Source organism: Protopterus annectens, chromosome 15.part0, assembly GCF_019279795.1.
Source record: "Protopterus annectens isolate FY-2018-M chromosome 15.part0, PAN1.0, whole genome shotgun sequence".
NCBI lineage: Eukaryota > Metazoa > Chordata > Ceratodontiformes > Protopteridae > Protopterus > Protopterus annectens.
Genome location: NC_056749.1, coordinates 627,186,007 through 627,204,384, shown reverse-complemented (window position 1 = coordinate 627,204,384; position 18,378 = coordinate 627,186,007). Strand labels below are relative to the sequence as shown.

The 18,378-nt window shown below is 41.7% G+C and overlaps 1 protein-coding gene across 1 annotated transcript in view; it reads left to right on the top strand.

The window, feature by feature from the left end:
- Positions 1 to 18,378, top strand: part of LOC122789963 (UAP56-interacting factor-like) — a 340,611-nt gene that overhangs the window by 282,740 nt on the left and 39,493 nt on the right. The window lies entirely within an intron of this gene.

Here is an 18,378-nt window from a genome sequence, read left to right as displayed (position 1 = left end):
TATCGTTAAATGACAAAAAAAATCAATCACTTTAAGTAAATTATCTTTAAATTAATTTAGTTCAATAAGTCATGATGGTTTTGATGTTACTGAGTGTATAGTGGACATTAAAAAACATATTAGGAAACTTAATTTAGGTATCACCTTCGAGGGGAAACCAAGTAATGCCATCAATAGTGAATTTAGGACTACAAGCAACTATACCCCACCATTGAACAATTTGTTAAAAACTTTTGAAAAACTGGTAACTGATGAAATTTATAGGTATAGTAAAGTATGTAGGAATTCAAACAACCTATGTAATTTAACATCAAAGGAATATACCATCTTGAAACAATTACGGGAAGATCCCAACATTAGAATCATGAAACCGGATAAGGGGGGTGGGGTAGTGCTTTACCCCGTTAGTGATTATACTAACAAAATTCACACTATATTGTTGAAATCTGGTAACTATAGTATGTCATCTTTAAATGAAGTTAATATTGGATATCATAAAATCAACTTGTATTTAGAAGACCTATTATTAGAAAATAGAATAGATCAAGAGCTTTACAAATTCTTAAAGGTGGATAACCCAATAATCAGCACTATAGTAGGAATACCGAAAACCCACAAAAACATATACGACCCCCCTTTTAGACCCATCATATCCGGAAGTGATTCTAAGTCTTTCCCTTTTGGTAAAGTAATAGACAAATGGCTAAAAAAGACTTTTACAGGTATTCCACACCTTGTAGCAGACTCATGGGATTTTTTAGGAAGACTGAAACCACATATGGTTAATGAAGGTGGTTGTCTCATTACGATTGATGTGGTGGACCTATTTTCTAATATTCCCAAAGAAGAAGGAATGGAAAGATTTGAAAAAAATATCAAGTATATAGGATGTGTGTCATGGGATAGAACCTTACTCATATTAGAATTTATGGAGTTAGTGTTATCACACAATTACATATTCTACGAAGGAGAATATTATAAGCAAACCAGGGGGGTGGCAATGGGGGCCTCTTGTGCCCCCATATTTGCCAACTTGGTACTTTTTGATTGGGAGACTGAATACATTACAAATACAAAATGGAGTGGGTACATGTCCTGCTATCTTAGGTTCCTAGACGATATCTTTATCGTTTGGAAGGGTAGTCTGTGTGAATTAGAGGAATTTAGGGCATATCTTAATTCCTGTAGTGAAAATTTCAAATTTACATTCAATATTGAGAAAGAATGCATTCCCTACCTTGACACCCTTATAACTATGAAAGAGGGGAAATTTAAGTCCAATATTTTTAGGAAGGCTACCTTTAGCAATTCATACTTACACTTCTCGAGCAACCATCCTTATAAGCAAAAGAGAAATATAATAAAGGGACAATGTATTCGAGTGGCTCGGATGACATCGGACCCCATAGATTTGGATAGTGAACTAATGAAAACAGGACATTTTTTCTTAGACCGGGGGTATCCATGGAGCATGATACTTGACACTATACAGTATGTAAAGAATTTAAGTAAAACTAGGTATAGACCTTTGTTGGGTATCACAAATGAAGATGCTGATAATTGTATTGACAACAGGAATGATATCAATAAATACAGTAAAGCATGTATTTTAAGATATGCACCTGAATGTGAGACAATTAAAAACATCATAAGAAAAAATTGGAATATATTAAGGGCAGATGAAACAGTATATAAAGTTGTGGGGGAAGGACCGACTTATGTACACAAGAACGGAGATAATATCAAAAACCTGTTAGAAAAGAAAATTAATACCAAAAGTACATCTAGGGACATTTTGGGTACCAGAAGATGTGGAACATGTTCACAATGTCAATACATAGTGAACAGTCCAAGTATTAGGTTAGAGAATTACAATAATACAGTTATAAGGTTCAAAGAAGGAAATTGTAGATCTAAGTACCTAATATATTTAGCAAAATGTACAAAGTGTGCATGTTTCTACGTAGGCAAGACCATCAGATGCCTACGAAACAGGATATACGATCACCTGTATTGTATTAAGAAACATGATGATAAAAATGCTTTATGGAAACACATTAAGGAGAATGAAAAATGTGACACTTTTCATTTTGGTATCTTAGAAACAATTAAACCCAACAGGAGGGGAGGGGACATTAAAAAAATAGTAGGGGAAAAAGAAACTAGGTGGCAGATTTTGCTTAATGCATCTGTTCATCCTGGAATAAATGAATACATATCGGTTAAGCCCCTATTATAATACAAAACTAAACAAAATAAATTATATATTTTACATACGAGGTTACATTTTTAAGATCATTTGTAATTAAGTACAGAGTTGCTGTATGGTTTTAATAGAGTGGTTTTTTTATATAAGTCTGTTTTTAAAAATTTTTTTATAATACATGTTTTTTTAAAAAAAGTACCAGCATGTAAATGAAATTTAGTAAGGAAGGGATTGAATAAAATGTAGCACTAGCACTTTAAATAAGCATTTGGTCTTGTGGGATTCAAACCATGTGATGAGAGTTGGGATTATAAAATGACTAACTTATGTATTAATCATTGTTCTGAAGAAGTTTTGGATGTAAGATGAAAGCGCTTAACTTTTATTTTATGTAATAAACTTTGTTGAACTTTGTGACCTGTGGAGTGCTTTGGAAGTGCTGGTGCAGAATTCGTGGATGCTGTTTTACTGGAACTTAATCATTACTGTGCTTATTAGTTGACTGTTCTGGTTATCCTTTCATTTTTCATTGTTTATTATTGCTTTTATAACTAAGGGCTTATTTAAAAATAAGTGCATTATGCTTTGAAGACAGGGGCGGCACATAAAGAGTTTATTTTGACCACAACTCATCTGAGACATAGATTCTATTAATAACTGTCTATGTACTAAACATATAAGAGTTATTTCTGAACCTAAATGAAGGTGTGTTCCTGATATCATTTGGATCTTTAACTTCACAATAAATTTACTCAGTTCCTTAAAGCTTCTGGTGAGTGTGAAATCCTCAGTTATTTTTGCACTAGTATCTTATTGAGCCTAGGACACAATTCAAATCACGACCCATTATGAGTCTTCCATTAATGTTTTTCATTAAAATATCTAGATATTATTTAGCAAATTTTGGCCATGAACCTAGAATCCACTAGATGTTGGTCAACACAAATACTCTACTTTGATATTCACTTATGATTATGGCAAACATTTCTTTGGTGTCTGCCACTGAATAAATGATTGTAAACACAATGCTGTCATGTTTCCATAGAGAGATGACTGTTTTCCTTAAAAGTTTTACCAAAACTGTACCATATTTAAATCTGAGTTTCCTTATGTCTTCTTTAAAAGATGTCTCTTGTAAATAACACTATCAGCCTTGTTCATGTTTAAGTATTTAGACAGTTTGCCTCTTTTCTGGCCATTATTTAATCAATTAACATTTAATGACAGAACCTTAAGTCTTACCATTTTCTTTTGTTTTTATCATAGCTGTTGAAATTCTTTTATATACTTTCCTAGACATGAACATGTTATAAACATAAAGATGTCTATTTTTAGTATGCAAAATTCATGTAAAGGCATGCCAATCCTAAGAGCTTAAAATGAGTAAGTTATATACACTAAGCTAACTAACCACTACATTGGAATACATTTATTCAAATTTCTGCCAGATCAATATCCTGTTAATGCTAACCTTCCTTAGACTTCACTCTCTCCCCTACTGAAATTAGTTTGGATAAATTGTTGATATCAAAGTCCAAAAATAGAGGCAGGCACTCCAGGACAATCGAAGCCAACCAAGAACTCAATGCAGGAAGTGAAACAAAGTATCCTTTATTACTAGTAGACAGTAAGCGCTTTCGCGTTGCTCAGAACGCTTCTTCAGACAAATTTTAAAGGAGATATAAATAGGAGTTATTATCCATGTCATGTGGTTTATTAAGTATTCAAGAATGCTGTAGCAGTTTCTGTTGGTTTGACAGACATGTTACAAAATACCAGGATAAGACAATTTGCTGTTGTTGGGGCCCCCCTGGGAACAGGGGCCTCCAGCAACTGCAGGGTTGGCTGGTGCCTAAGGCCGGCTATGTTGGTTATTATATGTATTTCTGGATTCTAACATGTTCTTGTTACACAACTTTCCTGTGTTTGCAAGTGGCTGTAACAAAAAAAAAAAAAAAAACTATTAGGATCATAACAAGTTACTTAGCTAATGGCCAAAGAACCTTTTTAAGCTTAGTCATTCATGCCCCAATTTTTATAATTATCAGTGTCATAGGACTAAAATAACTTTGGTATATGCCTGTGCCTTAAGGCATCTACAATCTGCACCTGTCCGTAATAACCCACCCACACACACACACACACACACACACACACACACACACACACACACACACACACACACACACCTACAGGTGATGTTGCACAAAGATAGTACACACAGACCCCCCCCATTACCCATCTGTCAACATGGATAGCATATGGTACACAACAGCATGCAGTGTAGCTACAATCAATCCATGCTAGCAACTGTATACATGTGTGTGATGCATGGGCTGTGTTAGTAGGTGATGCCCCTTCGCCTGAAAAACACTGCACCCATGTACACATTATTGCTGTGCACCTGTTCTGCACCCTGACATGTACTGTGCACCATACCTTACAGGTGTACACACCATTGCTGAATGTGTATTAATGTGTCAGTCATGTCTGCTCTAATGCTCACAGCCCCTATGTGTTTGTCCGACACATACCTGGGATGATATGTGGACATATGTCCTTTGTGAATGACTGATGTCTGATTTACAGATCTCAACATCAGCAGTGCATGTATGACCAATACAATACTAAACAGTCAAACCTTAACGTGGTTATCGGGAGTGTACACACCCTTATTGATATGATACACTCTTCCTTGATATGCCATTGGACCACATCATTGCATATGTTAACATTACATGAGCCTAATATGTGACATATGTCCTGTGCATTCAAATGCAGTGTTTAACAAATGTGTTAGGTGTGCTGATGCTGACCTTGATGCATACACTATGTAGGTGGATATGTGTGCACGCACTTATCGTGACGATTTGTTGCACCTACTGTTATGTGTACTACAGCAGTCACTATTCCTGGCAGGGGTATACTAGCATGCATTTGCCAGTATATGGTCAGTCTGCCCTACACATGTCCCCCAACCCTACATGACTGCAAGGTCAACTCAAGTGCACAGCCCTTGGAGTTCACACACTGCCGTCACTATTGCTGTGGAGTCAGGGTTATGTCTGCCACAGTTCCTGAACCTGACTGTGTGCTGATACAACCATTCATAACATCCTTAGGATCCTTGCTGCAGTGCACTGATGTGTCATGATGACACCCCCCTCCCCACCTTCAGCCTTTTTGAAGATGCTTGACAACTATGGCCTACACATGTGTGTCAGTTTGCAGTGTCCCAAACAATGAACACCATGTGTAATAGCCTAGTCCCAGCTAATGAGTGGCAAACATACAGATGTACACTGGCACCATCACAGTACAGATGGGGATGGTGTGCCTGAGGTGGGGTGAGGCATTGGTTGTGCAGCACATGTATCTTACATGATACTGTCTGCAGATTTTCAATGTGGTCATGGTACACCAGTACACATTGCAATGCCTGACTTTTGGGATCCTCTTCTGTTATGCATACACTACCTGTAGAGTCTTGGCTGATGTTTCCTGTGGTACAACTGTCAGATCTGATTACCCTAACCCATAGGCCACACGCTTGCAGAGTCCAGACAATTGCTGACATGGGACATGCACAGCCAGTACTTGCTAGACATTCCTGCAACCCCCCTCAGTGTTGTGGCATGTTACTGGGCAGCCCACATGACCAGTTTGCTACATGTGACACCATTTGTCTTGGATGGCATCTGTTTATTTCCTACATCATTCCTGTCCCATACATCCTTGCCACATAAATGACTGTTTGCATAGTTTACCATGGCATATGCAATGGTGAAGTATGGCTACATGTCCAGCTCATGCGTGCTACCTATTGGGTATGGGGCCCACATCATGTCATGTAAGATGTGTGCACGCCACGCCTGCCTGTGTTGCAGGTAAGTGTGCACATTTGATGGCTATATGTCTTGGATTTTCTGCAGATATCAATCTCCACTGAAAATTCAGTTTCTTGAAGTTTGTTACATTAACCAAAAATTGACTAAATATATAAAAAATAGATGCATAATTTTCAGTTTGTGGTAAGAGAAACCTAAGTCGAATGGTTTGCATGTTAATTACTCTACAATTACTACAGTCATCCTTAGCTTTCTGTTAGGTGTTTTTCATCTTGGACCTACTGGGTTAAACAATGGGTGCCAGCAGATGTGAAAATGGTTATATTCAACTTGATGAGGTGCTAAGTGCATTCATTTCTGGCTTAATACTGACTTTCATTTCAGTGAATGAGACATTTAAATGCTGAGCTGTTAAAACACTACTCTAAACCATTTTGTTGATGTTGCAGAAGAGGTCTAGATCCCTAGACAGAGTATTTCTGATGCCATTTAACTTGTTGATGTGCAGTAAATCCATCAGTCATGTGATGGAGGATACCTTCTATGGCAGACCTGGGTTACCTTTTTCTTGTCTCTGGGATGCCAGATATAGGCTTTGAGTGAGTCAATGTAGGACTTGTTGTTTAGGTCTTGTATCCTTTTAATAAGGCTTCTCTGTGTTCTAGGCCTTGCATTCTTTTAATGAGGTGTCTCTGTGCATTCCAGTTGTTGAATGTGTCCAGACAGATGCCAAACAGGGCATTATACTCCCCAAATGATGTTAGCATACTGCAAGATGGTCTCATATCAACAAATGACTGGTGTCAAAGTAATGACCTTAAGTTAAATGCAAAAAAATGTATTATCATAACATTCAGTAAAAGCATGGCCCCTACTGATTACCACATCAACGGCAATCCCCTAAGCACACAGCCTGTGTTGAGAGACCTGGGTACTCAGGTTGACAACAATCTCACATTTGACTATCATGTGGCAGCAGTGGTCAGAAAAGCCTATACTTGGTTCATTTCATAAGTAAAGGAATTGCATCCAGAAAAAAAGGAGATTATTACCTCTCTGTACTCCTCCCTCATTAGGCCAATAATTGAGTATAATGCCCCATTTGGTATGTAGCTCTTCAAACACCACTATCAACTGGAAAATCCACAGAGGTGCCTCAGGAGAATCCATGGCCTCCAACACCTGTCCTGTGTGGACAGGCTGAAATCACTGTTGCTCTGATCGATATCGTGCAGATTGCTCAAAGGTGATCTGTGTCTCACATACAAGGCAATCTCAGACCCTGGCCTACTAGAGATGCTCCATATCTGTAAGTCTAACTACTCACACATTACCCACTTAAAAGGCCTAAATCTAATATGCCACATCAAAAAAACCTGCTGGAGAGACAGGTTGGTCTCCCAGAGGCTGCCCTGTCTCTGGAATGGCCTTCCCATGCATGTCAAATGGAGTACCTCGCTGACCCTTTTCAAGCGCAACCTTGATGAGTGGATGGAAAACCAGAAATTTGTCCCAGAAGTTCCACCTGTGTCCTTAATTGACAGGGTGACAGGTGCTGATTGTGGTTTCTTTTTTTGTGGATAAAACTCTTAGCTAGGTTTGTAAGGGCCTCAGGGCCATTAGCCAAGTAACCTCCTGTGATCCTATGGTATATATATATATATATATATATATATATATATATATATATATATATATATATATATATATCCCTGTTGGCTAGCTCCCAGCATGGGTTTAGGCCATTCCTTAGTACTACCTCACCCCTACTCTCCTTCTCTAACATCATAAACCATTACAAAAATAATAATAAACTATCCTCAGGCTTCTTTCTTGATCTCTCCAAGGCCTTTGATATGGTTAACCACCAAAAACTCATACATACTCTGAAGGCCTTCTCCTTGGGTAACCATGCTCTCCAATGGTTTCAATCCTACCTTTGTGGTAGACAACAGGCTGTCCTTTGGCAGGACAGACTATCCTCCCTGTTACCCATCACCCTAGGAGTCCCCCAGGGATCTATTCTAGAACCCCTTCTTTTCTCTATCTTTATTAATAACCTCCACTCTGTCATCCCAGAAGCAACATGCTTTCAATACGCAGATGACTCCACTTTAATCTGCTCTGCCACTTCCCCAGCAGAACTTTTAACACTGTCCCCGAATGCATTTAATAATGTGGAAAATTGGCTCTCTAATCATCATTTTCTGACTGAGACTGCCAAAAAAGAGACATTTTACCTTCCTAGGATTTCAGTTTTCTGCTAGAAAATTTGACTTTACCACCATTCAAAACTAGTATATTCAGCAGACATCAAGTATCTTTCTGGTGTATCTCTTTTGTTGGATGTAGTCACTTTACAGAGAATTTCTGAGTTTCAGACAATACTGAGCAGCATGGTGTCCTCAGTGGTGGAGCTATTTACCCCATAGCTGCAGCTAGATAGTTTGGGGTGCAGTCCTACTCACTGTTTGTGGTTTGCACATTCTCCTCATGTGCAGTGTTTTTTTCTAGGAACTTTGTTGTTTTCCTACCAATAACTTTATATAACTATAATTATACTTTTTAATAATAATAATAATAAATATCTATAGACACACACACATGCATATATTTATGGGGTTTGCTGAGAAGTTTGTGGTTCTTTTTCCTGGTTTATCATGATGTGAACACTTTCTAATACATATTTATTTAGGCACACACACACACACACACACACACACACACACACACACACACACACACACACACACAAACACACACACACTTATAAATCCATAAAACTTTTTGAATATGAAAGAAAAATCACGTCACTTTGTGTAGTAGCTTTGAAATCTATTAATCCAGTAGTTGAAATCTTTTAATCCAGCAGTAAAGAATGTCCAGAAGACAACAGTGTAAAAAAACTTGAAATAAATTTGAAATAAAATGAAACACTTGTATTTAAGCGCTTTCGTTTGTTGTCAAGTTTATTTTAAAGTTATTTAACAGTCAAACTTCTTCAAAAATACAAAGGTTATCAACTGAATACTGTTTAAATAAGAGATGCTGTATAATTAATTTTTTATGCAAAGAAGGGGAGGGGAAAGAATTCTCACTACTGAATCCACTTAAGGATGGATTTTACATTAAGATTACCATTAAGCCCAGGGGGCATGTCAGCTTGCAGTTTAACCTGCCATCTAAGCTCCTTAACTTCTAGCTGGGGGTTCCCATCTCAATAGATCAAGGAAACATTAACTAAAAATTTAAAAGTGGAGCAGGAAGGGTTGGTTAGCTTGTGTTTAGCTAGAGCATTCTTTTCATCACCTTTTCTTATGGCCTGGTAATGCTCCTTGATTCGATCGCTGAGCTTCCTAATAGTTTTGACAACATAGAATGCCTCACAGTGGCTGCAAACAGGAAGGTATAGTATGCAAGTTGAGTTACTATCAAATGTGTCTGAAAAATGAATTACTTGTCTAGGAGTATGTAAGGTGGAACAGTCTCCACTTGCAATGTACTGGCAGCAAACACATTTCCCACAACGAAACATAACTGAAGAGGGAGGTGTGGTTACATTTCTCTGACCGGCTGGATCAAATACTGATTTGAGAAACTGGGATCTCTTGTAACTGAAAGATGAAGCGGGACCTAGTGCCTTGCTTATCTCTCGGCAACTGGAAATAATATCCCAGTTCCTAGAAACTATGTCCTGAATAGATTCTGCATCAACTGAAATTGGAAGAGAAAAGCGCAGGCTGTCATTGGAAGATGGAAATGGGTTTGGGCAAAAGCCTTTTGACAAAATAGGGGGGTATTTGTTGTGTCTATTCACTGCAACTTCCTCCAACAGGGTATCCATTAAATGTGCTGGGTAGTGTTTGTCTGTGAATAACTGTTTAAGAAAGAGGCTTTGTTTTGTGAAACTTTCATCTTCACTAACAATGCGGCTAAGGTGTACGAATTGCCCCTTGACTATGTTATTTTTCATAAAAAATTGGCTGCCAAAATCCAAATAGTTTTTGCGGAAGGTACTTTTTCTGTGGATGGTCAAAGAAAACTTGTTAGTATGGGGGTCAATGGAGAGGGTCACATCTAAGAAATGGACAGTTTCTCCCTTACCTGAAAGGGTAAAGTCTCAAAAACCAATATTGCTGTTAACTTTGTCTAAGAACACATCAAGCTCACCTGGGGGCCCTGTCCAAAGGAAAAAAGATGTCATCTATATAATGTTTATGTAGAGAGACGTAGTCAAAACCATCTAGTTTGCTAAGCACATCTGCTTCCCAGGAACTCAAAACTAGGTTGGCATAGGACGGGGCCATCTTTGCCCCCATAGCTACTCCCTGTACTTGCTGGTAGATGGTACAGTTGAAAGAAAATACATTGTTTTCCAACACTACTTTCAAAAGAGCTAACAGAACTGGGATTCTATGAGGGGGGTATTAGTGTGCTAGGCAAGGTAATCTCCCACCATAAGTAAACCCCTTTGATGCGGGATGCTGGAATAAATTGCCACAATGTACAGTGACCAGTCAAAGGAGGGCAATTATGGACTTGATTCAAGATTTCCCAGGAATCTTTTAAGTAGAACTGGGAGGACTGAACTAGTGGGTTTAGGAAAAAATCCAAAAGAGCTGATATGTATTCAGTCTTTGTCTTACTTGATGCCACAATATGCCTAAGAGGAGGATTTTTTGGATCTTTATGTGTTTTGGGGATCCCGAACATCCTACCCACTAATGGGGACTTCACCTCCATAAATTCCAAATCAAAGTCTGAAATAAGCTCTTTATGATAGAGCTTGGTAAGAGTGTTGTCAATCGTACAAATGCTTTCCATAACAAAATCAGAGGAAACAGTTTTGTAGTTGTCAGTCTTGGAAAGGACTTCTTCGATTTTGCTAACATAAGAGCCGTTATCCATAATGACTAAACCTGCTCCCTTGTCTGCCTTCATAACCCTGATGTCTGGATAAGCTTGCAGACTTTTGAGGGCTGTCTTTTCTTTAACAGAAAGTTTAAATCTCTTAGTGGGTGACTTTTTCTCAAGGGCTGCTCTTACTTCTTTCTCACACACTTTAGAAAAAATATTTAACGTGGGATTAAAGGGGGATTGAAAGTGCTTCTTCTTTTAGGGAAAGAGTCACCAACATCATCAGAATCAGAATCCAAACTGTCAGGGAAAGGGCAGGAACAGGAGGCATTGGAAGTAACAGCCTGGTCTCACTGAGGGCCTGCACCTAGTGTGGAAAAAGCATCTGTGTTAAAAATATCATCAGCTTAACAACAGATCGACTAAAACATACATTATTATTTTTAATGCCTTGTTTTAAATTACACTTTCTACAAAAAGAAGTTATGTCCTTACCATAACGTTCCATGTGGAGTGTTCATCTCGCCTTGGTTATTACACATGGGTTCGGAGCCGATCCTCGGCTCCGTGCCGGCCGACTGCAAGCTCTGCATCGAGAAGAAGCTCGAGGACATCTAATACCCACAATCCCCCTCTGCCTTTACCTCAGATCTAGTTTGCAAGCAAACCAGACACAAAGCACGCACACATGCCAACTATATACATAAAAGTACATATATACAAACATACCAAGAGTATGATAGTAACAGTAATACTGCAACAGCAGAAGGAGAATACTCCAGACCAGGCACCAAATCGAACGTTCTTCCTAAGGGTGGGAAGGGTGGGAGTGTAATAACCAAGGCGAGATGAACACTCCACATGGAACGTTATGGTAAGGACATAACATCTTTATGTGAGAGTGTTCAATCTCGCCTTTGTTCTTACACATGGGTAGCGTCCCTAGCTCCATGATCCTGAGGAACTCAAGGGAGAACGTTCTTGAGCACAGTGGAACCAAAGGTTGCCCTATCCCTAGAAACCCTGTCCACTTTGTAATGAGAGATAAATGTATGTGGTTTAGCCCAAGTAGCAGCCGCACAAATAGTGTCTAAAGGTAAGCGAGCTGCGTGAGCCAAAGATGTAGACACTGATCTGGTAGAATGTCCTCTGGGTTTTGCTGATAATGTTTGGTCAGAGGCTTCATAAACATATGTGATACAGTCAGTTAGCCATTTAGAAAGAGTTTGTTTCGTAACTGCAAGACCCTTTCTGCTGTCAGCAAAAGCTATAAATAGTTGATCAGATTTCCTGTGATCTTTTGTTCTATCCAAATAAAATCTGAGTTGTCTATGGACGTCCAGTTTGTGCAGCATATACTCCAATTTATTAGAGTGGTTTTTAAAGAAGGTGGGTAATTCAATGGACTGATTAATATTACTAGAAGAACAAACTTTGGGAAGAAAGGATGGATTAGTGCGTAGGGATACTCTGTCAGAATGAAATATTAAATAAGGATGTTTGACTGAAAGGGCCTGAAGCTCAGACACTCGTCTAGCAGATGTAATGGCCACTAGAAATAATGTTTTCCATGACAAAAATTTCAATGTGCAACTTGAAGCTGGTTCAAAGGGTGGCAACATCAATTTAGAGAGCAACAAGTTTAAATTCCACGGTGATGTCGGACTTCTGACTGGTGGTCTGATATGAAAAGAACCTTTTAAAAAGGCTTTACAAAGTCTGTGAGCCATAATAGGTGCACCACATTCTTCTACATGATAGTTAGAAATGGCAGCTAACTGTACTCTTAAAGTAGCCGGGGAAGCTCCTTCATGAAATAATTCAGTCAAGAATTCTAAAACCTTGTTTAACGGAGCTGTAACAGGGTCCAAATGATGTGACTCCGCCCAGAAGACAAAACGTTTCCACTTACTGGTGTAAGTCTTTGTAGTGGAAACTTTATGAGAAGCTACTAAAATATCTTGAACTGCCGATGTAAGGGGAACTGACCTGGCTAAAAAGGGAAGCGGAGCAGCCAAGCTGCTAGATGGAGAGATTCTAGAGATGGGTGAGGAACTCCTGACGAGTGAGTCAGTAGATCTGGCTCTGGGTCCAGCATCCAAGGTCCCGAATGCGGTGATGCAATAGAAAGGGAACCAAATTTGACGAGGCCAGAATGGGGCAATGAGAATAATAGTCCTCTGAAGGTTGTTGGCTTTCTGTAGAAACTTTGCAATCAGGGGAAATGGAGGAAAAGCATATAGGAGACCCGGGGGCCAATCGTGCACCAGCGTCCCTGGGGACTTCCCTGGAGGGTAATAGGGCAAAGTAGCTCCTGCATTTGGCGTTCATTGGAGACGCAAACAGATCGCAGGTAGGCTGGCCCCATTTGCGAAAAATCCTTCTCGCAACTGACTGTTTGAGGGACCACTCGTGAGGCAATAGTATTGCCCTGCTCAGCCTGTCGGCTATGACGTTGGATGACCCGGGATGTGCATTGCGATCAGAAAGCGACCGTGGACTCTGCCCATTGCCAAATTCTCATGGCCTCTCTGCATAGTTGGTAAGACCTGGTTCCCCTTGCTTGTTTATGTACCAGACTACGGACATGTTGTCTGTCTGAACTGCAATGGTCCCTGGAGGAAGAAGGGGAGCAAAGTGTTGCAACGCCAAAAACACTGCCCTCAACTCCAGAACATTGATGTGCAGATTGTACTCCAGATTGGTCCATTCGCCTTGGACTGTCTGTCCCTGAAAGATGCCCCCCCACCCTATCAGGGAAGCATCCGTGGTTATCGTCGCTGAAGGTGCGGGTAGCACAAATGGTCTTCCGCTGGATAGGTTGCAAGTCTGTAACCACCACATTAGGTGTGATTTGCATGTTTCCGTTATCAATATTTCGTGAGTCAGTGGAAGTTGTTGGAATGACCATTGTGCAAACAGAAGCCATTGTAACACTCTCATGTGCAGTCTTCCCAATGGTATCGCAATGAGGGAAGCTGCCATGAGACCCAAAACTTTCAGAACAATTTTTGCTGGGGACTTTCTGGACGACAGTAGAAGGGAAATGTTGAATTGAAGTGCTACTATTCTTTCTGTAGGAAGTTTTAGAACTAACTGACGCGTATCTAATTCCGCTCCTATGAATAAGATATGCTGTGATGGCTGTAGCAACGATTTTTCAAAATTTACTGAAATGCCAAGGTGTGTACAAAGTTGTAGGGTGTAATCCCTGGCTTGTATCAGTTGACGCCTGGTGGTGGCAGACAGGAGCCAGTCGTCCAGATACGGAAACACCTGGAATCCTAGGCGCCTCAGATGAGACGCTACCACTGCCATGCATTTGGTGAAGACCCTGGGGGCTGTGGTCAGACCAAAGGGCAGGGCTCGAAACTGATAGTGACTGGCTCCCAGCCGGGCGCAAATGATCCCTGGACGCCCTGGCCATTTTGATGTGGTAGTATGCGTCCTTCAGATCTATTGAGCACATCCAGTCGTCCTTCTGTAAGAATGGAAGGATCGATTGAAGCGTGACCATTCGGAACTTTTCCTTCTTGACAAAGGTGTTGAGATGGCTTAGGTCCAGAATCGGCCTCCAGTCCCCTGTTTTCTTTGGAACTAAAAAGAACCTTGAGTAAGTTCCGAATCCTATTTGGTCCGCTGGGACTGGTTGGATGACTCTTTTTTCTAGCAGCTTTGAAATTTCTGTAGCTGCTGGCTCTCGCAGATGGGGTGGTACATCTGGGAGTTTTCTTTTTGGAATGGGGTGGATAGAAATGGGATTTTGTAACCTCTGGTAACAACGCTTTTTACCCAATTGTCTGAAGAAAGGTCTTGCCAGGCCTGAGGGTATAAAGCTAAGCAACCCCCGACTGCCTCCAGAGCAGGACAGTCGGGCCTCCTCTCAGGAGTGCTGAAAAGGTTTGCCAGGGAGGTTATCCCTGTCACCTTGGTTTTGCGGACCCCCTCTGCCACCAGGGCGGCGTCTTCCACCTCTGCCCCCCCCTCTGCCTCTAGAGGGGGCATCACCCTGTGTGTTTGGGAAAGATCCTTGGGGTTTTCGAAACCACATTTTCCCACCACGTTGCCCTTTGGGGTACGGTCTGGAAGGGTGGAAAACGGACTCCGACAGCAGACAGAGTCTTTCCCTCCTGTTCACACCGGGTAAGGGTCTCCTTTACTTTAGGGCCAAAAAGTGTGGCTCCATCAAATGGGGCGTTAGTAAAGGAAGACTTGAAGGCTTCCGCAAACGAACATAAGCGCATCCAGGATTGCCTACGAAGAGCAATCGCTGAAGCCGCTGCCCTACTCGATCCTTCGGCTGCATAGGATATCAGCCTCATGGACGAGTTTACAATGGACGTAAGGGTGTTGAGATGTGCTGTAACTTTCTCTGAGACAGCGGCATCTGTAGTACCCTGGAGGGTATCTCCCAACTCTTTGACTAGATCCCTCTGTAAACATGTAAAATGAGTCAAATAGTTCAGGGAACGCATAGAGAAAGCCGCTGAACTGAAAATGCGCTTCCCGTATCTGTCCATGGTCCTAGAGTCTTTGTTAGGCAGATGGACAGATGAGGAAGACTCCGACATCTCCTTTTTCGTGGCCGCTGCCACCACCATGGCGTCTACCGGAACTCCTTTGGTGAGGTAAGCTTTGTCCTGTGGTGCCGTGATGTACTTATTTGGCTTCCTAGGGACTGGTTCCACCGTGTCAGGAGTCTCCCACGCCCTTCGAGCAATTAATTCCATTAACTCATCAAAGGGCGGAGTGACCCAGGAGGAGGAAGGACGGGCACCAAATGCCTTCAGCAAAACTGACTCATCCTCAGAAGGGGGGAGGGCTTGCCAGTCACCTCTCTGTTTTAGGATCTCCAAGATGTCAGAAAAAGAGACATCCTCTGAAGGTGACTTAGGGGACCCTTCTGACTCATCTAAGTCAGTATCAGATGTCAAGGATTCTTGTGGAGAATCCAAGTGTCTCCTCTTACACAGTCTTTTCCTAGGGACTTCTTCGTGGGGAGCATCCGAAGAAGCCTCCGAGGAAGAGGGGCACCCTCCAGGGGTGGCTGAGACACTGGTGCCCGACGCTTGACGTGGCCGTGGGTGCAGAGGAGGATAACGGTCCTTTGTGGGGAGGAGAAGCTGTACCTGCTGATGTGGTTGTCTGGGTAGACAACACCTTCCTCATGAGGTCGAAGGCCCCCGGGTCCCGAGTCGAGGTATCTCCCGGTTCCGAAGAAATGGGAAGAATCCCCGAAACAGGAGCCGAAGGCACCGACCCGAGGACGGAACAGAGTCGATCCGTGCCGAGGCCCCGAGAGGGAGCGTCTGAACCGAAACATCGGTCCGACTCTCGGTCCCGGAACCAAGGGAGGATCTTCGGCCCAGAGACTCCAGTACCGGATCGGATGGAGTCGAGGTGAACGGTGCCGACCGAGAAAAAGACGGTTCTGGCACCGAGGGCTCCACAATCATCAGTTCAGCTTCTTCCGGCTCCGAAGACTGGACAGGTCTCGGAGGAGGAACAGATGGAGATAGTGGCAGGCCTTCAAGTCTCGACATCAACTGAGAGGAGACCGAGATAAGCTTAGATAGGGCCGTATGCTCCATCAGTTTCTGCACCACACGGTCCACATCGGTGTCGGAAAGGGGCCTAGAAGAACGAGTCGAAGGGATCGAAGACGGAGCCGACCTCAGCAGAGTCGGTGGAGGGAGCTCCGTCACCGGTTCCAAGACTCGAGGCTCGGAAACTGCCAACAGTTGAACACTCGGCCCGAAGTCTGGGGTACCGGTGAGTTAACTAGCCCCGAAGAGCTCGGAGCCCATGACTTTGGCTCCGACGTCTCCGACCCCTTCGAAGACTTGGATGCCTGGTCTGAAGCATCCAGAGCCTCCTGGAAAGAGGGTTTCAACAATCCTCTGTCCATCAGTTTCCTGCGCCTATCCGTCATGACCCTCCCACTAAAAGAGTGACAAATAGAGCAGTCCTCTTGTAAGTGGAGAGGGCCAAGACAGTAGACACAGGAACTGTGGTTGTCTGTGACCGACATCTTTTGGCCACACTGACAACGTTTGAAGCCAGATTTTATTTTCTCAGACATAATGACAAGAGAAAGAGACAGTCCAGTCCAGTAAGAGTCAATTCCAGTAAAAATGTCAAATCCGGTAATTGAAAGTCCGATTGTCAATTGCTTAAAAAAACAAGACTACAACAAATTCTTAGTCAAAAGTGATCCAAGTAGGGGTGGTAGGCCCCGAAAAACTCTATACCCTTTAGTTAAACTAAGTTAAACTAATCTAAGGTACCGAGAATTCTAAACCCACTCACACACCTTACTCTAACTTTAATTGACTAGATTTAAGAAGTTTTTGAAAATTTAAACAGAATAGATAAATTCTTATCTGTAAAAAGCCTCGAGCTAGCCTCCAGCGATGCGTATGCAGCAGCGGCAAACTAGATCTGAGGTAAAGGCAGAGGGGGATTGTGGGTATTAGATGTCCTCGAGCTTCTTCTCGATGCAGAGCTTGCAGTCGGCCGGCACGGAGCCGAGGATCGGCTCCGAACCCATGTGTAAGAACAAAGGCGAGATTGAACACTCTCACATTAAAGCTTTAAGTCTAGTACCACATTAGTCACTGAAGCCCTCTGTGAGGGAATAAAGTTCGGTCCCTTTCGCAAAACTGCTAAACTGTCATCATCCAACACCAAAACCGTAAGGTTCAAAATGTCAAGGGCAGGAGAGGGAATGGGAGAGCAGGAAAGCATAAACCATTGTTTCAGTCTTTAGGGGTCTCCCTCTGCTTCTCCGTCACCCTCCCTCTTCCTCTCTACCTTCCCCTGACTGTCTCTGAAAACAGCTGTGTGGTCTCTGAACCTGGGGATAAAAAATAGTCTGATGTAGTGAAAGGATTGGAATCCAAACTCACTTTGGATGCTTGTACCAGTTCTCTAAAAGGCTGAATATTAATGCCTACTGGACTAGCTGAGGTATTGTTAAGAACAGTACCTGAAAATTGATTCACACACAATTGCCTGCCACAAGTGCACTTTCTCCCTGCAGAGGTATTAGTTTTAAATAACTGAATGTAGCACGTGTTTCTGTATGGTAATCTATATGTTGCCTGTGTTAGTACCTCCACTGCCATGAGACAAAGCCTTTGTAGGTCACAAAACAACTATGTGTGAAATGATAAGATCAAAAAATCAGCAGTGGTGAACAAACAAACAGTGTTATGATGCACTGTTAACTCTGATTTTTCTTTAAAGATCTACTGTTATGCTCAGTATCTGACACAAGTGTATGTTCTGTCGGTGGGCAGAACTTCACAGCTAGGCTATTGTGAATGTCGTCACTACTCTATATTAAATCAAAAATATCCTCAATATTATGTTTCTTAGAAGGCAGGTCTTCTCTATAAAGGGTCAGCTGAGGACATATTAAGACACACGTAACATAACTATCAATTGTTATCAACTATCATTGTG